Below are 21,833 nucleotides of genomic sequence, written 5' to 3'. Positions count from 1 at the left end.
TAGTAAAAAAACCCATGAAGTTACAGTGGAAGGGAGACTATTTGAAGAAAACCTGACTGAGTCATTATGAAGCCCTTGATCTGAGGTTCGGTTTGCTGTAGCTCTGTGTGATGATAGACTGGCAAAAGCACCCCTTGTGTTTTTTGTTTGTTATGTGGTGTGTTTTTGGCACGAACTTTTGATTTAAAATTGGATAAACATCTATAATTTTATTCTCTAATATGTATGTGCTTACTGAAACCTCTCTGAGAGCAACTGGACAGAAGAGTTCTTTGACTTATGCCATGAAGATGCTGTGCTTTGACAAACTTGCTGCCAACACCCAGAATCTCTCCTTCAGATCTCTCCTTGGGCTGCAGGTTATTTTGGTTAAGTGAATCCTAATCATTTGTTTTGCTTTAAAATTGCCTTTTCTTCTTATCAGATGGTAAAATCGCCTTGCTCTATCTTTCCAGTGCTTCAGCAGCCTCACAAATGTCAAATGAAGGACAAACTGTGTGGAACTGTTCTGGAATTCTGCAGCCATTGCTTGCTCAGGGCCTTAAGTTGAGATGAATGAGGCTGCAGTGAGACTCTTCCAGAGATTCTTCTCCTCACGTATGTAGGAGGAAAAAGCACAGAAAGAGGCAAATTCAGTCAAGAAGATGCTGTAGATAAAATTTAACAGATACTATTTTTCTTTCTCAAAACTTAAGCGTGGAGCTGAGATTGTTGTGTGCTGTTTAAACTGCTTGGTCCCTTCAAATGAGAAACAATGTCCTGGCTGTCGGAACTAGAAGGCACGAGACGACAGTTTTATGCCTTGATCTGTCATTGTCTAGTTGTATCATGGTCATCTTGACTATGCTCCCGTTTCCTTGTCCACAAAATGGGGCATACCATTTGTCTCTTCCTTCTCCCTCTTACTGAAGTGATTTGATATTTACATGTGACAAGTGCTGGTAGGGATATGTTGAACAGTGTTCCACAATTGGTAAGCAGATGATTTACCCTGCATGCATTAATAGTTCTGTTGAACTAAATGGAAACACTTGCATACTTAAAATTTCTGCTTGATCAGGGATATTCTGCTCAGCAAGTGGGCATGGTCAAGGTCTGAAAGAGCCAAATGTTGCCATCGAATCTCTTGTGGCACATTATGCAAGAATCTCTGTGTCCTGGTCAAGATCTCTTTTGTTTAATCACATTTGCCAACTGAAATTCCCCTTGGGAACAGGACTCTTCTTTGCTCTCTAAACTAGTTAGTGGTATTCTTTTGGTTGATTAAGCAGGTGCTGTTTATGCTTGAATCTTCCCTTGCGTGTCTCTGATTTCAGTCCTGGTTAGAAAGTGCATCTTAATGGCAGGTTGCCATTATTATTATAATTGCTACTTATTATGAATGGTAACTGTTAATTTCAGTATTTTCAGTCTGTTGAAAGTAAATTATATATTGAGATACAATAGCAATAATAGTATCCAAGTATAAAATATCTAAGTTAAGGAAATGGAGAGATCAAAACAAATGTTGCACATAAATCAGTAGCTTTTCCTTGTGTAACTTCTGTATGCTCTTGCAGAGCCACATGCTGAATACAAGATGGTGGAATGTTCTCTGAGCTTCTCCTTTACTAAAGCTTTCCATTTGGTCAGCTTTAGGTCTGTGTGGTTGATTATACTTTAAAATTTCCAGTGGTTTCTTCTCTGTAACCTTTTTTCCTGGACAGAATGCTCTCTGGGCCTCTCTGTGGTCACAGCCAAGTGACTTGGGGGTAGATGCTTTGCTTTTTTTCAGCTAATACAAGATGTAAAATACTGCCATTCTCATTTGACAGTGTCACAGCCACTCTATGCATATGGCAAAGGAGCAGAGAGCAGAGGAGGAATTTGGTGGTGGTGGTGTTTGGTGGTTTGCGTTGGTTTGGTTTGGGTTTTTTTTGTTTTGTGTTTTTTTTTTTTTTTTTTTTTTGGGGGGGAGGGAGATACATATTTGGGGTATATACTTTGAAACATTTTCAAACCACTTGGAATACCAGGTTGGGAAGAACATGGCTTGACCGCACCTAATTTCAGGCCTTGGAACTGGAAGAAAGAAAATGGAGGAGAAAATGAGTTGAATGAAAAAGACTTGGGAGGGAGGGGTGGGGGTGGAGAAGGAGGTATATATTCAGGAGTAGTAAAGATTTGGTAATGGAAAAATATGTCCGTATAATATAAGGCACCAATTTAGCTGGGGGGGTGGGGTGGGTGGGGAGGAGGACGACGACTTGTTTATCTTTAGTGTAAGAACAGCTTGCTCTAACTAGAATAGTTCCTTTAATGAAATACTAAGCAAACAAGCCCATGTTTAAATGACAGGAGTAAGAGATGGCAAGGTCTGAGGATTCCAGAGAAATCATTTGCAAGGTCTCATCCCTTACTTGTGTAGTGATGATACATGAAGGGCTGTGAATTGAAAGGTTTGTACTGGAGGCAGAGGCATTTTAGAAAGCTGGTGGAAAACTAGAGCTGTAATTTTGGTGTATTTCTGACCCTGTAGGAACAGAAATAAAGCAGCTATAGAGGTCTGAAAGAAGTGCCCTCTGCTCATGAGGAGATTGTGTTGTCACTGTGCAGCCCTCAGAACTGGAATTTATTTTTTTTTAAGCTGTCAACCATTAAGAAATAGTGTACTCATGGCCTTTAATCTGATGTACATTTTATGAAAGGGATTTGGGAGGTGAACTGTTGCTTAGCTGTAGGCTATGAAAGAAGGTACGTGTCTACGGGTTGGTGCTTAGAGAATTGGAGTAATATTGAGTGCCTGGTTCAAGGCAGTAAAACTACATCATTGCTTCAAATGCCTGTTAACTTATTTTTCCAGTCTTTCCAAGAGGAAGGAAAGGTTCCCCATTGATTTTTTCTGAGTTTCTGTTTCAAAGGCAGGTGGTAGCACAACTTATTTTGGAAATGGATCTGTTTCTAAGATTGTGTTGTTTTACAGTGAGAGAGGCTCTTATAAGAAGGGCCTTGCTGTTCTGGGAGATTGACATGCATGCCTCCAGAGACAGTTTGTGTCCTGAAGAGCTTATATCCTGAATAGTAAGGATGGACAAAGGGTAGAAGAAGGGAAATGGTATTAGCCTTGGTTGGCAGATGAGGCACACAGAGAGTAAAGGCATTTTTACTTTTAACATGTTTATTAATAGAGGTGTACGAGAAAACTTTCCTTACTGGAAGCCTGGCTTAGGTGAGCAAAAAATTGTTATAACTCAAAACAGTTCTTTAAAGAGAGCAAACTATAATGATGCAAGAACTAGCATCAGAAACGCAAACTGGCCAGCCATATCCTCTGCGCTCCTCATAAGTGACTTGTCCAGAGTCACAAGCTGAATCCATATTATTGCCCCAAAGCAACCTATGGCTCACATTTGGAAATACCATAACTGTCATAATGACATTTGTTCTTTCAGGGATCGAAGCCCAGATTAAGAACTTCAGATGATTTAGATATTGCTTTGCAAGATTTTCCACATGAAACTCAAAATCATATGGATATCTTTCACTTGGAGGTTTTGGGAGCAAAAATACAGCAAGTCAAAACAATTCTCTAAATTGTAATGCTTAAACAGTTGTAACACCAACCAAATACAAATCTTTGAACTGTCTTGCATTGCCAGCAAACAGCAGTAACCAAGAAGTTGTTGGACTGGGCTGCTGCCTATTAGGAAAATTATGGAAAGCAGAACTAGAGACAGAAAAAAACTTGATGGAATTGAGGCATTGATCCGTGCTTCTGCCAATGCGGGACAGTTCCCTGTTTTGTTAATTAATGGTTACCTAATGCTGTTTATAAACAAGGCAAGTGAATGGGTTTATGCCATTTCTCTCATGCTCTTGACTGTAGCCTATTTTTTTCCCTCAACTTAATATAATCACATTGCTCTTTGTTATAAAAACATTTAATATGCTTCTCTTTCTCTTTGGTATTTACATTCTTCCAATATTTGTTGATCATTTCACTTGGTTTACCTTTCCAGTTGCTTTTCATAAATAAGCCTCAGGAATATTGTGGTGTTTTTGTTGCTTTCCTTTGAACTTACTGCTGTATAAGACTATCTTTCTGGTTATATGGCAGCCTTGTAATGAAGTTCCTGGTAGAGATCAACTGATCATACAGAGCAAATATTTCATCAGCTTCCCTGAGATATAATTGATCAGACTATGCAGCTCTAAATCACATTAGTCTTTCCTGCTCCTGTATCGTGTTGCAAGAACATGTCTAATTTGCTTTGTGCTCTTACCCTGCGCACTGTTGAGCTACGCTGCTTTCTTGCTTTCTCAATTCTTTGAATTGATAGACATGACTACCTGTTTCCTCTGTTATACCTGCTTGGAGTAGGTGCAAAATCAAGGACAGTGGTAGGGTAGCATTCTAGTCTTCTTCATGCTTTGCCCAGAACAGAATCACAGTCTCTGTTTATTTTTCTTGTGAGACGGGTTTTTGTATGTGTGTTTATATACACTTTCAATATGAGTCACATTGTTACCTTCTGCATTTTATAACCTCTCTGGAGAAGATGTCCTTTCAAAGAGTTTATATTTGGAAATACCCACGTGTTGAAGACAAGTATTTCTCCTATTGCTGGCTGTGCCGCCTGCTGTTGTATCAGGGTAGTAGATGGTTTGTGTTGTGTCTGGTAAGGTTTAGAGAAGGGTGTGTAGTCCCTCTAGCTCAGCAACATAAAGAGTCAGTATGTCTGTGAAAATGACTAAATAGTCAGAGAAGAATGCTTTGTTGGGAGTAAGAAAGTTGAATTTCGAGGTAATTTGGATGCTTAGGTCCATGCTGACTGCTCTCCTCCTTTGTCATCATAGAAGTACTCCCCGGTAGTTTTTATAGTGGGGAGTACAGGGATGTTTAATAAAGCTCTGCTAAAGTGTCCCTGCAAAAATATTTGGTATGCCAGGGATATGCAACAACATGGAGAAGCTGTACCAGGGCAGTAGAACAGGTAGGTAAGAGCAGGAGAAGAAAAGAAGTCCTGAAATTTCATAGCTGTCAGCAGTGAATGGAGGGAGTGAGGAGCAGCCAGGGTTAACGGAGCTGTAGTGATGTGGGCTACAGGGCATTCTTAAAGAGACAGTGGGTGCTTTTCTTTCTAGTGGGCAGCAGCCAGTTCAGATGCCAGAGCTGGGTAGCAAGTTGCAAAGAAAGCTTTGTTTCAGCCATGCCAAGCTGTTATCTGAGCGGGGAATCTTTTCGTCAACTACTTTTGAGAGCATAAAATGCATCGGAGCAGTAAGATTCTTGAATGGCTTAATGATCTTTCCCCCAGCAGAATTGCTTCTGTCTGCAGTTTAAATGGTGATTTCAGAAACGGAGAGCAGAGGAGCAGGGAAGACACGCAGCTGCGTCCCGGGAAATGCGATGTGGTAACTGGTGGCGATGGAATCGTTTAGCCCAAATCGTTATTTTTCAATCTCCCAGGCAGGCAGGCAGGACTCCTTGTTGTGGATGCAGATTCCTTTGTGTTTGTGTGTGCGAGTTGTGAGGTCAAGCAGTTCCTCAGGAAAAAGGATGCCCTGAGGCATTGCAGGGCTGGGACTGAGAAATCTAAGTTGGTGGTGGAAGGTATGGGGGCATCGGGGGAGAAGCTGAGCAAGACTCTTACGGAGCAATGTTCTTTTTTCGTGGGAGTAGGGGCTGGACTGAGTAGCTGTTTAGTGTTAGTGAGTTTCTGGGTGAGCCCAGCAGAAGGTTACAGGAATCTGAGACCATCCTGGAAGAAAGGGTCAAGCAAGGTTAAGAAAGTCAATCAGTGAGAGTGGGGTTGAATCTAATGTGTGTGAACGTGTATTGGGATTGAAAAACAGAGGTGGTTTAGGAGGAGTCTGAAGGTAGACATTGGGGTAGTGCTTTGGGGTAAGGCTTCAGGAGGCTGGTTTTGGTGGGGACAAACCGATTGGAACAGTCTGGAGGGAATGGAGAAGCTGGCATAACTGTAGCTGTGTTATATGACATAGAAGCGTCATCAGCCAGTGCTGAAAAAAGAGATCAAACCTTTTTAGTGCCCTTTTCCTCTTCCTTCTCTTCATAAACCTACTCACGGGTCTGAGCTGTTCCAGCTCAGTGCAGCGTGGAATAGGGAGTGGAGGGGTGGTGGTAGCGGAGTAGATTGAAGGAGAGTGGGGCATGTCTGTACCAGGAGACCGGGTGTAGCCCAGCCCCTGGCACAGAACAGTCAATGTGCATTTTGCTCTCTCCAATGGCAGCTATTGAAGCTTTATCCAGATGTCAGGGAATTCTTTCTTTGTGCTGAGCTTGCATAGGAGCAGCATATATGAGGGTTGCTGCCCAACAGAGCAGAGGGGCATGTGGCTTTCTCATATTCAGAGTGGTAGCCAAAGATTTGTTAGTGTCTGGTTTGACGTGAAATTTTGCTGCTGCTTGTCCCCTGGTGGCTACCTTCACAATGTAACCGAAAGTAAAATATTTAACTCCGTCCTGAAGGGATCAGAAAAGAAGGGTACATAGATATTGGGGGCAGTACTGTAATGGTTACACAGGGACCTGTAATTAATGGGTGCTCTACTGTTTCTGTTGTTATTTTTCTTTGTGCGTACAATAGTCTTCCCCTGGTCAACCTGTTGTTTTGCTTTTCTCTCCATCCTCTCTTAACCTGGGTGCTGACCTTGCAGCCGTGCAGGAATGTACTTGGACTCTGGTGGTCGAAGGTGGCTCCCTTCATTGCGGTAGGGTTTGAAATCAGTGCAGCCTTCCTCCCTTTCACTTCATGGTTGAAGTCTTGCACTGTAGCTCCTCAGGGTGAGGGTCCTGTCTGTCTGCAAGCTGCCCAGCCCTCAGCACAGTACTATAAAACAAATAAATACGGGATTTACTTTCATTAGTGCTTGATCTCAGAGATATCTATTAGCATTATTGATGTGCTTGCTAATCTTAATTTTTGAGTACACTGACTGCTGTATACATTATCTGTCAGTGCAGCACAAGTGCTTCTGGGGTAAAATATGTACCAACTGATCATCAGTACACTACAACAGAACATATAATGGTTTCAGAGGAAGAAAGGGATGGATTTAGTATCAAGTGTAAGTTGACAGGGGACTTAAAGGATATTGTAAGTATCTTTGTAATATATGGTTAGAAATTCAAGACAGAATTTGTGGGAGGTCAGCTCAGCCAACCTTTCCCACCGCATCATCCTGAAACAGTGGCTTCCAGGCCAGGAACTGTTACCTGTCCGTAGTCCATGATTGCATTTGCTTTGTGCTCTCCATTTATTCTGACCAGGCTGCAGTGCCTACCCATGTTGTGATGGGATTCTGTCGGTCTCAACCTACAGGGCAGAGTTGGGCCTACAGAGAAAGATTGACTGGTTTCCCCTGTGCTATCCTTCCTCCTCATTTTCAGACATCACATTGAATTAAAGAGGGCTAAAACTGTATTAAATATCCTCATGGATAATACTGTTTATGAAAGTGATAGCTGTAGTTACTGTAGGGATCTTGACCAGCTCCACATGTCATAGCAGTGGTTGCTGAAGAAACAGTCTAGAAAGATACTGGCCATGCTAAAAATGCTTGTCCTGCGTGATGCAGGCTCCAGCTCTCACTCAAACACTTCACTTCATGCTGAGCCTAACTCCCTGCAGCCTCTGTTCCTAGTATTATTTTACCTTTCCTGCTTTTGGCTTTCCACATGCTGATTGTTTGAGCGTGGTGTTGAGGACAACAGGTAGGGCTCTGTTTCCTAGGTGAGGCGGGATCTGCTAGTTGCAAATGTCTTTAATTCTGTGTGGTTTCTTTTGTGCAATTAAGGAGAGCTAATTAGCTCCTTTTAGTGCAGTCTCCTTGCAGAGGTAGCTGACCTCTTGTTAATCCTGGATTAAGTTCTTACTAAGAACTAGCTCTTTGTGTGTCCCAGTTAAGATGTTGACACTTTGTTCTCTCTCTCTCCTCGTTCTCCTCCTCCCCCTCTTCCTCCCCATGCCTTTGAGCACATGATTGCCTGCCTCCTCTATCCCCCACTACTGTAGGAATCCATGTGCTCTTAGCAGCCACTGTAGCTTGCTCCATGAAAATGCCATTGTCGGTTCAGAGTACTCTAAAAAGATTCTTGCTTGATCCCGTACCTGTCTGGGAGCCCATTTTCTGCAAGGAAGAAGGAAGAGTTTTGGCAATGCTCCTTACTGCTTAATTGAGTGAGAATACTGTGGGGTTGGGAGAGCAGCACCCATTTTGTATGCTGAAGGCTGGCAGGATGTTCCACGATCTGAGCAGGAGCTAGCAAGTAGGACCACATGTCCCTGTCGGAGAACTCAGCCTGTACAATGCTGTGCATTCAAAAGCAGAGTCCATACGTTCATAGTTAAAGAGGGTGTCTGGGAGAAAAGCAGTTTCTGTGCTCCAACAGTGGTATGAGCAAAAAAATTAGACACATGCAAAATATTAATTACCACCCCATGTGTCAGTTACCCACTAATGCTTATCCTACTTGCAGATCTTGAAGTTGTAGCACTACATTGAGTTTTCCCTGAAGACACGCTTTCTTGACATTTCTGATATGTCTTTTTGAAGACAAGGCCAGAAGTACTATGAAATTTGAAGTGTCCCCTGGTTCTTTTCTGAACTCAGCTGAAAAGTAGAAGTGTTGGGGAATAGCTGTCTCAATAGCTTTAAGTTTTCAAAACAGCTCGTATTAAAAGTGGACAAAGAATTACTGGGGAAGGGGAGCTGAGAAGCCTTAAGTGATTTCAAATCCAGGTGCTCATTGTTCCCAGAGATTTCGCAGACAGACTTTTAAAGCCTGCTGTTTGTTTCCATATCACTGGTGTGTCTTACAGGGAGGGTAAGATTGCTCTAGCTGGATATAGAGTTTATGTCAAACCCACTTTTTCTGTAGTCCTGGATGTTCAGGCACTGGACTGTCTCACATGTATCTATGGTCAGCCCCGGGCTTTAATTACTTGGATAGTGCATCATTTCCTCTCACCTGAGAGATGCAATATGTATGAGTACGCTTGTGTTATGGCTGGGTCTGAGACAGTACAGCAGAAACCAGCCCTGCCACTCAGTCCAGCAGGCAGGAAAGGTATGGCTCGTGCTCTCTGCATGAACAATGAAGACCCTGCCACAGATAGGCATGCTCTGAATTAGAGCATCCTTGGAGGGAGTGCTTCTGATGTATGACTTTTCAGCTTTCTGTAGGGCTTGGTAGTCCTGTGGTATTCGGGCTGTGGTGTGTGACCATGTCATGCCATGAATAGCTCAGCAGTCAAGCCCTCCTAAAGCTGTCCTTCACGCGTGAAATAATGCCCTAGTGCTTGTCTTGATTCTTTAACAACAGTACCAGGGCGAGGGCTGAGAGACATACGTGCAAGTAAACCCAGTTGACAAAAAATGCATTCTGCGGCTCTTGAACAGAACAGGAACTGGTAGCTTTACATTCAGAAGAGCTTCCTTAAAGGCCTCCTGAAGATCCTCTTCTCAGTGCTGTCTTATTGAAGTGTTATCTCCATGAAACACACTGTCTTCCGAGTGACATGAATGGTGCTGCAAAGACCCAGAAATCTAACAAGAGTATTTGTCCTTCCTGTGGTTCTGGGTTGAATTTTGCAGATCTGATAAAGTTTGTAAAGCATTTGAGGTGTTGCGTGATTTTGCAAATTACTCATAACTTTGCCTTTTGCACGCCATCCCAGATAAGCCTAAGAAGCTTTTCTCTGAATAAGTCTTGCATTTTTACTACAGCTCTTGCAGTGCTTTTGGAAGTAGAACTTTTGTTTGATTCATCTTCTCTCCTGACAGTCTGAAGAGTGGGTAGGTCTTAAACTCAGGCATTGAGTCAATCCTACCACTTCATGACCTGCTTTAAGCCTTTTCCCGTTCTCCATGGTTCCACATATGAAGCAGCCATTATAATGAATTTCATCAGAGCCTTTGGATCAGTGTAGCTCTCATGGGACTATTGAAAAATAGTGTGTTGTTCAAACCTTAATAGTCATTCAGACAAAACATACCAAAAGTTGTAGAGGCTGAGAATCACACTTCTGACTATTTTCATACATCTTTGAATGCCATAAGAAAAAAAAACACAGAAAGATTCATAGGCTATAAAACGTGATGGGACCATCTCTTCTAAGCCCTGTTGAATGCAAGGTATAAGACTTGCTGGAATTGATTCTGGTTGAGGCACAGAACAATATTTAGGAAAACACAAAGCATTGCGTAATACTGTTTGCCACAGGTGGATAATCTAGCCTTGAATGAGTTACAGTGAATAGTTTTGCTTACTTCAAAAATGCATCTCTCAGCTTTCAGCACGTGGTACTGTTGTGCTTTCATCTGTCACCCAGTATTATCAAACTTGTGTTCCAGGTGATCATTTAAGCTTGTCATTCCTTGACCTCCAGTCTGCATTGAATGGAATCAGTGCCACTGTCTTTTACCATTCGTTGCTCTTATCTGAGCCCTGTCTAGTTTTTCCTTGTTGCTCGTGTGTCGAAACTAGATACAGTCCTAGATCATAGTGTTTCAGTGGGAATCACACCACCCTTAGATGTGGAGGTACAATTGCATTGGACACAGGGAATAGGAAAGTTTGTATGTTTCACGCCATTTTCTTTAAACATGTTTGTAAATTCACCAGTTCACAAACTTTTGTAAGCATTTGAAACTTTGAATGGTCACTTCTGAAAATAAAAAGTCAAGGTGCAAGTTATAGAGGCTCTGCTAATCACCGAGGTTTTTCTGACTGGATAATGATATTTGGCTCTATTCTTGTTGGTGCTTAGGTTTGTATTGGAGAAATACTTCAATGTTTTTGGTGAGGACCACAAGACTACTGCATATGGATTTCTCCAGTTGCAAAACACACCAGGTTTACCCATAAACACTGAAACACGGTCCAATGAATTAAAGTCTTAAGAAGAAGGCATTGTAAAATTAATAGAGACTTCTTTGTTAACAGAAGATAAGTGTGTGTGGACAAGATGGTGCGGGATTTGGCCCTAACTCTTCATTGCCAGTTGTTACTTATCTTTACAACTTCTCCTGTTAGAGACGGTGCATTTCCATGTAGGTAGAAAGCTCCATCCTTATGGGGACTTGCAGATTTGAAGCCAGACATTACTGGGTGAAGTGACAAACATTGTCAGCCCTTGTGATTGTGTTATGGATTCATTTTATTTGGTACTCTTTGTAAATCACCAAGACCTGTAAACATGCAATTATACGAGAAACTTTCTCATTTTAACAGAAGTGTCTCCCATAACTGCAGAGAAAACCTTGAGAACACAACCTGAATGAATGTATGCTAATGGAATTAAAGGAATAAAAACCAGGTTTGCTTTTATGAAATTAGATGTTGTGTGACAAGTTTATATTTGGGGTGAAAGTTGATGTGTTTTAGATGCTTGTGGTTGGCAGCACTGTAAATGGAGAAGGTGAAGAAAGAAGCTTGGTCACAAGAAGGATGTCACAAAATTGACGTCAAGCTGATGGATCTCTTAATGGGGCAATGCATTTATGAAAATAGTGGCATATACACAGCCAACCCACGTGCACCTGTGTGTATTCTTTGAGTAATATGAAAAAGATGATGGTACTGTTGTACTATTCTGATAAAGATGTGTATGGTGATAGTGTTTGCAATTTAAGATCACGTGCAGCATTTGAATTGCACAGTGGCATGGGTCTGCTGGTTTAGAGCATTGATTCTGAAGAGCAGAGCACCTCCTGCTCCCAGTGATTTTGATTATAGCAAAATGATGGATAATCAGCCTTTTGGAAAGATGCTCGTTTGGGACATTAGCACTGAAAGCTGTGACTGATTCTAAAGAGAAGAAAAAATGGTCAAGCCTGTGTATGGAATGGGTAGAATGCAAGAAAAGAAAACGAAGGGCAGAGTGATGAGTATTTATGTCACTTAAGGCACAGCTCCTTCTGTTATGGGTGGGGAGCAGTAAGTCCCTGAGGGGGTCATTCTCCCTGACTTAGGTGCTCTGAATCATACTCTGGAGTTGCCTGCCTGGCTTCCTTGACACCACAGGGAACTTTGAAAATAAACATCTAAGGTGGGTGATGTGGATGTAGACTGAAGAGACTGCTGAGGAGTAGAAGTGATACAAGGTGTGCATTTTTAAACTACTGTAGCCACATCGATACAGGAGCTTCTGTGGATACGCTTTAAGGCTTGTCTATGCTGGAAAGTTATTTTACATTTAAAGCCCTAGAATAACCCAGGGTACTTCCACATGTGGACACTTGTGCTTCAAATCAAGGGTGCTAGCACAGGAAGCTGTTCCAGATTAGTTCTACGCTATTTCCTTGCACAGACGAGGTCCGATTTTGTATGCTGGAAGGAAAAGTGCAAGCTAGTCAATTGTTTTACTCTATTTTTTTTTCGTCCTTCAGCCTGTGTAATTTATATTGTACTGTGAGAGTCCTCGAGAAGGACTGAAACCCTTCTCCTTATTCTGGCATAAAGATGTCCATGAGCGGGTGTCTCAGGGTACAGTGGTGTGTATGTCCCCCAAAGGAACAGCATGTACTAATACTGGTGTAGAGTTGTACGCTTTGCTTGATAATGTTGCTTTAAAAGTCCCAGGCCTGTTTACACATGGATAGGCATGAAAAATGAAACCAAATTAGTTTCCTAGATGAAGTAAGCTAAATTGTGTTGAGGTCACCTTAATTCTGAATGAGTGTGTCCTCACAGTGTTTAATTCAGTTTAGATAATCCAGTTTACCAGTTAATTAGGGTTTAATTTTCCTGACTGTTCTTGTATTGACATGCTTATAGGTTTCAAAACTTTCTCTGACCTGTGTGAATGGTCTAGTGTGTACATAGGGAAGATGAATATGATTTTCTCAACCTGTAGGATCTTAACCTGTAGTCTTTGCCAAACTTCATGAACAGCATCTAAAACTGCCAGGTATAATCAGGGGACCTTGGGAAAAATCGCAGGAGCTCCCTCCTCCCCCTTTTCCTCTGGTAGATGAATAATGAAGGCATTAAGGGGGTTGCATTATGTAAAGCGGCAGCCCACAGGCTGCGTGCATGCGTGCGCACGCGTATGTGTGTGTGTGTGCGCGCGCGCGTGCAGGAGTGTGTGTGTGAAAGCACTGGCAGTGAGGGGAGAGGCTCACAGACCTCAGTTGGGCTGCACAAACAATCATAACCACAAAGAGCGGGGCCCCGGGGAGAAGAGAGGCTGAGCCATGGCAGGAACCCGAGCAGTATGCAAGGCAGCTGAGAGAGGGGGCTCTGGGTGCCTGTGAGGATCCCCAGGCACCCCGTGCTCCCTCTTCGCTTCGGGAAGGGCTCTGAGATGGTGCAGGAGGTGAGTACCCTCCCACCTCACTGCTGGCCCACCCTCGCTCTCCCCCCACCACACACGAGTGCATGAATGAATGAATTCCTAGCTGCTCCGCGCTGCACTACGGTCCCTAATGGCTACCAGGTTAGTGTTAACTCTCCTGTTCCTTCTGCTGATGCCTCTCTTCCTCTCCCCTCTGTGTGTGTATGTGCTGTCTGCAGTCTCTGAATGTGTGTGCACATGTGTGCACGTATGCATTTATGTGTGTGAAAGATGGAGCCAAAGGGCTGTGCGTGCTGTGCTCAGCACAGGTTTGCTGAGCAAATCTACCATCTGAGACGTACGCTTTCAAGGCAGATTAAATCTGGAGTCCATGTTGGTTGCTGCTGCTGCTCCTTTCTGTTTGGGGGACTTGAAAGCAGACAGCGTGACATCATGTTGCGGAGATGCTTGGTTTATTTTCCCTTTCACAGGCTGATTCCTTTTTGTCTTGTTCTCCCCCATGCATGCGCCCTACCTCTCCTGCAGTGGAACTGCTAAAGCAGCCTTTTCGATTGTTTGAAACAACCGATGAGCAAATCTGATTGTGTTTTTCAGCTTTCATTCCCCTCACCCCTCCTCCTTTTCCCTTTACGCCTACTGTCTCCCCCATCCCCAAAGGGGCAGTTATTACTCCTGTAACATCTGGGTGTATGGAGAGTGGCAGAAGGGGGTTGAAGTTGGATGAACTGGCAATGCGTCACAGGAGGGCAGCTGGAGATGCTGCAGAAATATGCTGTATTTGTTTGCCCATGTGCTCCCTTGCTCTTAAAAGGGCTCGGAGCATGCACACTGATGCCTTGGTTCTGCTTTGCATTCCTCTCTGTGTTTAGATATTTGCAGTGATGGGGAGGGACAGAATTTGTTTTGTGCCACTTTTTCAGGCTGTCCTCCAGAGTCTGGTGGCTTTTTTTTTCTTTTTTTTCTGAGGGGAGGGCAGTAGGAAATAAGGACTCATTGCATTGTGTGTGTTTATAGGCAGTGAGAATTTGATGAATCCTCATTCACTAAAAAATTGTTTTTTCTTAGATTACTGGTGACTACTGAATCAGTGATTTTCATGATGGACAGGACAATGCTAAAGAGGATATATTCCTGTTTCCTTTCTTCATTAAGTCACATGCATCTGCAGGACAATTCCTTTTGAAGCTGGTAGATTTAGGATGGAGCTTGTGATTTTGGCTCAGGAGGACAGAAGGAAACTTCAAGCTGAATCTCAGAGATATATTTTACATAAGTGCAATAACTTTGGATGCCCGAAATTCTCCTAAGGGAAGCTGCCCGTGCCACTGAAAACCAGAAAGCTTGATAAAGTAAGAGAGAATGTGCCATGTGGGGGACAGGCCTGAACCAGGTCCTCAGGACAAAGGATGTGTATGACTCTTGCACTGAGGGTGGCTGACTCTTCCCAGTGTCGGCTGCAGCCCTTGGCCCTATCTGTTTTTAACTTTCAGCTGGACAGTGCTGCTGCATAGTCAGAGCAAATGAGAGAGATTGCATGGAAAATATCAGGGTGAGGGGACATGAAATTGTGGTGTTGTTTTCAGAATGCTAAGGGGATGAAACATCAAGGGATGAGCAAAAGAAATCAATTTGATCCCAGCTTTGAAGATCACAGCATCTTCCGTTAACTTATGAAAGCTGATGCTGATGAGCAGCAGGAGTGAGTGGGAAGATGCAAAGCTTTAGCTTTGTCTTCTACTCCTGAGATATACAATATCCCTGTCCACCCCCGCTATGTTGCTGATAAGATGTGGTGTGAGGCTTCCTTAGACTTTCAGTCTGTGGTTTATAAACCCCTGCCACAAGATTGGAATGTGTTCAGGGAGACGCTACCTGTGCTGGGGATAGACTCCTGTGATGCTCATAGCGTTGCTGAAGTTACAGCAAGAGATGGGCAGAAAGGAAGAATGCTTGTGTTCCTCTTGAGGGTAATCTAGGAGTTGTATCACACCCATGTCCTTATCCAAAAATGCCCACTAGCTATTTAGTGCTATATTGCATTTTTCTCACGCTCCTTTAAAATGATGCACGTAGATTGATGTATGACACCAACATTGCGTCTCCAAACCATTGAAACGTTTTGATGTTAGCTTGGAAATAATGAGGTTTAAAATAAACATGCTTGGATTTTTTTTTATTTTATTTTTTATTCTTTGAGCTGTCAAGTTTTCAAACTTTTCTTCACATCAGAGATGGCTTAACAGTGTCCTTCATTATTGTATTTATTTTTTAAACAAGACATGCGAGCTCTGTTCTGTCCCAAGTTCTAGGCTCTGAGTTTTTGAAGACAGTATCAGATATTGCAGTTGTTGCTGTTAATTACAAGAGCCATTGGCATTGCAGTGGGGAGGAGAGGAAACAAAGCCAGTATCTGTTCCTCCTTTGGAAGTACAGCTGTAAACTGAGCGACCTGCAGGTGACCATGTTGGGGCAGTGTCTGAAACAGACATGCCGTCAGCTTTGGAGGGATGGGAAGTTCTTATTTTGCATTATTTCCCCTTTATTGATTCCCAGATTTCATTGTATTCATCATACTTTGTTCCATGTGGTTTGTCTTCCTTCAGAGCAAATGGAATTATATTAATTTGTGATGATGGAGGGGTTTAGTGTATGATTTATAACACGTGTTGGTTCTCTGCAACTTAAGGATCCTTTCTAAATTATAACTGTTGGATTATCAGTCAGCATTATTAAGATCTGTCTTGTTCTATTTTGAAAACATTTTCCAACATTTTCTTGGGATTTTTGCAATGATTCCCAAGTAGGAAGGAAGCGGTGGAAGGATTGTTTCAAACAGCACAGTGGGAGTTTCTGTAAGATACCAGACCATTTGTCCATCAGAGTTGATAGTCTGTCTCTAGTGGTAACCAGTATCAGATGATTCAGAGAAAGACAATGACATTGTTAATAATGCATTTGAGCAACCTTGCAGTGCTGTGTATGGGCAGAAGGCAAATTCCTTCCTAACGCTTGCAGTGATTTGCTAATCCCCTGAAGCATAATAATTGCATTAATTTTATCTCATGAATATGTAGACATGCTATTGAATGTCACAGGAGGAGGACACTATTCTGTGAAACGTCAAAATAATCAGAGTAAATCTTTGACAAGGACGGACTTTTCTGTTAAAAGCTAGTTGTTTAAAAAGCATGCAGAAAGTATATACTATTCTTACTATTCTTTTTAAAGCAATTGTTATGAAACACCGCTTGGTTTCTGTACAGGTATCATTGCTTTCTTAATTAATGCTTTCTTTTTTTGTCTTTTTTCTGGGTGATGTAATATAAGTACAGCATTTTGTTATTGCTTGTAGAGCAATGGCAAGCCCAGGGAATTACTTGAGGATATATGGAGGTTTTCATTCTTGGATTATCAATTTGAAGTGAGTGTAGGTTGGTGATGACCAAAAGTTGTTACCATCTGCTTGCTGTTTGGCAGACTACATAATGAGTTTCTGAATCTCATCTTTTTCCACTGATGTCAGACTGTATCACAGAAAAGTATCTTTGTAGGCGTTTAATTAACCCCCTTACTAGCTGTTTCTGAGGAGAATTAACTCTTTTTGCACTACAGCCAGGCTTGAGGTGCCTTCTTGACCTTGTAGCTTTTTCGGCTCTTTTCAAGACTTTATCAGTAGACTTCTGTTTTATGCTTGAGGAACTCCTTCATTCTTGTTTGGGAAAGCATGTAAGCACAGGCTTGACTTTGTTTGCACAGCCCATAGACTGCAGGGGGTCTACTACATACAGAGTTAAATATGTGCTTAAGTTCTTTGCTGGTTTGGGGACATAGTACTCAGCATTTTCCAGAATTAAGCGCAATATTTGCAATGCTGTCAGTAACCCCAGTTTTGGGCCTTGAAGAGCTTACTGTCAGGTAGGTGCTATGGGCTGTAGGGAGATGTGAGCAACTTCAGCAGATTCACTCTTTTAAAGCAAGTGCTTTTGAGAACTGTAGCAGACTTGGAGGCTGCTGATTAGCTTTCCAGATCAGGACTTTCTTGAGGAAGTCCAAGGGGTTTAGAAATACACTGCAGGAAATGGTGTCACTGATCTGTTTCGGCCATCTGAGAAACTGGTGATGACAATGCAGGTCGAGAGCATTGTGTGCCTGAAGCTGCCACTTGTTTAGATGAGCTGCTCCCATTGTGACAAATCCTTTGGTACTCTTGGTAACATAGCGATTAGGTCTGCCTAAATTCTAATTCACATCCTGCAACTGGCAGATTCAAATGGATTTGCTGCGTGTCTTCTTAATCTGTGTGTATCACTACCTGAGAGGAGAACAACAAGCCACTGTTATACAGCATAGCTGCAGGTGCTCCGATGCTGCTCTTGCTGCAAGCTGTTGTGTCTGGAGGATGGCTGCTGGCTATTGGGGCACGTGTGATTTGGGAAAGAACTGTTGCACAGTGCTTGTCTTAAGCTCAGGGATGGCTGTGTTATAGTGGCAGGCAGAGTGATTATTTCAGAAGATCTGGTAGGATGGACAGACTTCTGTATCAATTCAGGACTGCTTGAATGTCATTCATGCCAAATTTATTTAACAGGCTCAAACAAAGGTAGGTTTCTTGTTGTGTTCTCCATTAGAGCATTGCAAAGAGTCCTCAGGGTTCCTTCAGAGCTGTAAGAATCCCAAGCTTAGCTTGTGGAGTGCAGACTGTAGCCTTTCCCAAAAGCTACTGCTTGCTGAAGTCTCTGTTTACGGACTGGTCCAAATCTTTACAGGAAATATTATGTTAGAGGAGGAAGTTTGGCCTTTTTGTGTCTTGCCCTGTATCCTTGCTTTGAAGAGTGTCCAGGGTAGGGTGTTAGCAGGTAGCTTGTCCGTGCATTGCCAAATGTTCATTCTTTTTCCACCACCTAAAGAAAAGCTCAGTTCTTCACTACGCTGCTCCAGATATCAACATTTGTCCTCTGCGTGACTGAACAGAGTTTGGCTTCTTCCTAGCTGCGTCACGCTTGCTCATGTTATTTTTACTGCAGCTCCAATCATAAGATGAGGTGTTTCTCTTAGGCACAGTTTAGACACAAACCAAGAAGTGTACTCTGCCTTCAGTGCTTTCATAAACTCCATGGAGGGGTTTCACCTAGGAGCAAGGGGTTGCTGCTTAGGTGGGCTTGTTTGTGTTCTGTCCCTGACTTAGTCTGTTGCATCTACTAAAGGCTACACTGCAGGGGGATGTGAGGCCCTGAATGCACTCTGGTCAATTAGGTCTGTAAAGCATTATTTATTACTATTATTTTTTTTCAAAGTGGGTCAAGCCGTTTTGGCATTTCAGGCGCTTATTCCTGGTTCAATTGCAGGCCTTGGTTACTATGGCAACTGCAGAAAGCGTTCGTCATGGCTGTGCCTTGGGCCAGATTCAAACTTCAGGGACTGAGCAGAAGCAGTGAGAGTTTTGAGGGCCTCAGGGCAAGGGGAGGCGAGTGGGACGGAGCTGCAGGCTTGTGTTTTTTGTGCCCATCCTTCTGCGGTAGAGATGAAAGCCAGAATTAACAGACATTTCATATTTTCATTGTGTGCACACCCGTGGAGTCCTTCCTGTGAGAAATACTCGGCGTTGCCCAGTCATCAGATAGTATGAGGTGGATTCAGACCTCCTGAGTTTGATCAGTGCTCTGCCACTGGCTTAAGGGAGAGCCTAAGAAGGCACCCTCGAAGCTCTCCTTTTTCCCCTATTCCTGCAAAGGTGATAATCCATACATACCTAACAGAATATGTATGGATGGATTTAGTCTTTTAAAAGCATGCCAGAGATGCTAAGTGACTGGAAGACAAACTTGGAGATTAGAGTCTGCTTGAGATTGTGCTTGGCAGAACTGACACCAAAACATGGCTACGGCAGTGTGAACTGAGCCTGGACAAAACCATACGTGCCAGCTTTAAGCTAGTTAGTGCTGATGCTGCTCCTGTGTAGCTGCAGCAGTGTGGGTTAGTCAGCCGTGACTGAAAAACCCACCTGAGGAGCTTTGTAAGGTCTTGGGTGATTAGCTTGAATTGGCCTCTATAGCTGCACGCTGCTTAGCAGTATCTGTGCTGGGTGTGTTAAGCCAGTTCTGGAGCATCGTGCAGTCAGAGTGTGAAAACTGAGAATGTATCTTCCATGCCTGCGTGTGAGTGAGTTTACATTGGAGCTAGTATTAATGTATTTGTTGCAGTCCACAAAAGATGAAATTTGTCTCATTTCTCATTTGATTACAATTTGGGTAAAAGAACCAAACTTTTTAGCAGGTTTCATCCGAGTTTCAAGTGCACATGGTGCAGCTGTACCCTGGTTTTGAACTAGTTATTTTGTGCTTTACTTTAGAAGCAGTAAAAACTCAGTGCTTCTTCATAACTGTAACCTCAAAGCAAGCAGAACCTTAACTGAATTTGACTTGGTCTTTATAGAGTTGCTTGGAGCTGAAACTAAAAGTGCAATTTGTGAGTATGAACTCATATCAACTGAAAATAAGAAGGAAGTTGTGCATGATAAACTCAGGTTTTGTAGAGCTGTAGGGGAAAAGCGAATACGTCTGTTCAAACAAATTTAGTGCAGTAATACGTGACTCAGGAATATTCACTTCAAATTCTTGCCTTGTATTTCTGGGGATCTCTCACATAAACCAGTTTATGTTGAATCAATGATGCTGGGGGCAAGATGTAGGAAATTTGATGTAACGCCAGATAAGCAATAACACAGCATGAGCAGGAGCAATACAGCCTCAGAATTTAGAGTTGTTAACCATCGGAACGGCAATTCAAAACTGCTTCCATCTCTAGAAGCATTGCTCATGAACGTCAAGTCTTAGTACCATTTGCACAGCCCCTTCTGCACATGTACATAGTTGCTGATTGCAGTTGGTACAGTAGGTGCAACTATACCAGGTTGTTAGAAAAGCGCTTACATCTTGAGTTTAGCTAGGAGAAGTAGCAGCAGGAGGATAGAAAAAGTGAAATGCCCATTTTAACTGGATCAGCTAAAAGTCTGTGAAAAAAACTGATATTTTTGTACATTTCAATAAGCTATAAAAACCATGATAATTTTACTTTGTGATATACCTAAACTTTAGTAGGCAATGTTGCTGGGAGAATGGTCCAGATCATCTTTTGCTCAGTCTTTTCTTTTGTTTCGAATATGATTTGGAGGGATTAAATCTTGAATATTGCTACAGTTGCACTGTACATATAGTTAGTATTCAGTATACCTGTGTCTTGACTGGGGAAAGGGAGGACACAGTATGCTGTTGGAGTATTTCACTCATGAGATGTGCCATTGTTAGGTGTGAACTGTGAAGAAACAAGCTAAGGGGGTAAATCTGGTCTGCTGACTGGAGCTAAATGGGGGTTTAGGTGGCATTTGGACAAGCAGCTTTTTATTATTCTATATCTGTATGATTCTCAGCCTATTAAGTAGAAATAGGTAACGGAGCAGAGTTTCACCCATCTTTCGTCCTGCTTACAGAACATTTTGCAAGCCCATTTTCTCTAGCCTGTTTATTATCTATATGGACTTCCACACTTTATAGTCTTGAAAATGTCTTCTAAGGGTTTTCTGCCAAGTGCCATGCTACTGTTCTTGCCAATTGAAAGCTCATTGCCTGTATGAGTGTGAAATTTGATTCTATTAATTTTTGCAGAAGCCACTTTGTTTTTATGCTTTCTGCAGATTGTTTAGGGAAAGTTTCATCACTTGTGTGTTAACACAAGCAATGAGCAAATAGAGGATAATTTATGGGACCATTTCATCCAGTACTAAATCAAACCAAACTAAACCTGGTAACTGCTGGAGGAGTGTGTTACTTATCTGCCTGTATCTGCTAGCAGTTGTAAAATGTTTTTGGCATCTTCAGAGGTAAGAGATGGATATAATTTTTATCTGACAATAAATGAAACCTCAAGCATGTATTCAACTTTTCTAGATTTTGAGAAGGGAAACTATCCATTTTAACTAGCTCACTGTACACCCCATTGTGAGAAGCAAACTTCAGATTGCTAAATATAACTGGGCTTAAATTATAGACCTTAAGAGTTTAATTGTACTAGCTTCTTTAATTCACTCCCTGTCCTGGTTTGAGGGGTAGAGAGAGAGGGGAGCATCTGTCGGTCCCGTCTGGGTTCCCTCGGGTCCCCAGTGGTGGATTTGGCCTAAACCACGACACTCCCTTACAGTTTTAATTCCCTCATCCTTTATATATTGCCTACTCTTCTGTTGCTCAGATGTGGCCTGCTTTCTGATGCGCAGATGATAACAGGGTACCCTAACAACTCGGCACGGCAGAGTTAACACAAAGTTCATCCTTGGATCAGCACAGGTTCCGCTGTAACCTACAGGCTGCAGAGTTGAACAGTACCAGCTGGAAAGGCCTCAAAAGATGTTTGGGCTGGTCGTAAATAGATTTGACTGCTGAAGGAAATGAATTACATAGGGGAAAAATGGATGTAGCATGTGGTATTTTGAAGGGTCTGGCAGGAAGAGGAGGCATCAAAAGAGAAGGAACAGTGAGG

At 42.5% G+C, this 21,833-nt stretch overlaps 1 protein-coding gene across 18 annotated transcripts in view; it reads left to right on the top strand.

Moving 5' to 3' along the window:
* GRAMD1B (GRAM domain containing 1B) overlaps positions 1-21,833 on the top strand; it is a gene marked incomplete at its 5' end in the record, with an annotated part of 105,792 nt that overhangs the window by 42,584 nt on the left and 41,375 nt on the right. The window lies entirely within an intron of this gene.

Source organism: Vanellus vanellus (genome assembly GCF_965231255.1).
Source record: "Vanellus vanellus genome assembly, chromosome: 21".
In the NCBI taxonomy this organism is placed as follows: Eukaryota; Metazoa; Chordata; class Aves; order Charadriiformes; family Charadriidae; genus Vanellus; species Vanellus vanellus.
The sequence above is the reverse complement of the archived record's forward strand: the minus strand, read 5'-3'. Positions and strand labels throughout refer to the sequence as shown.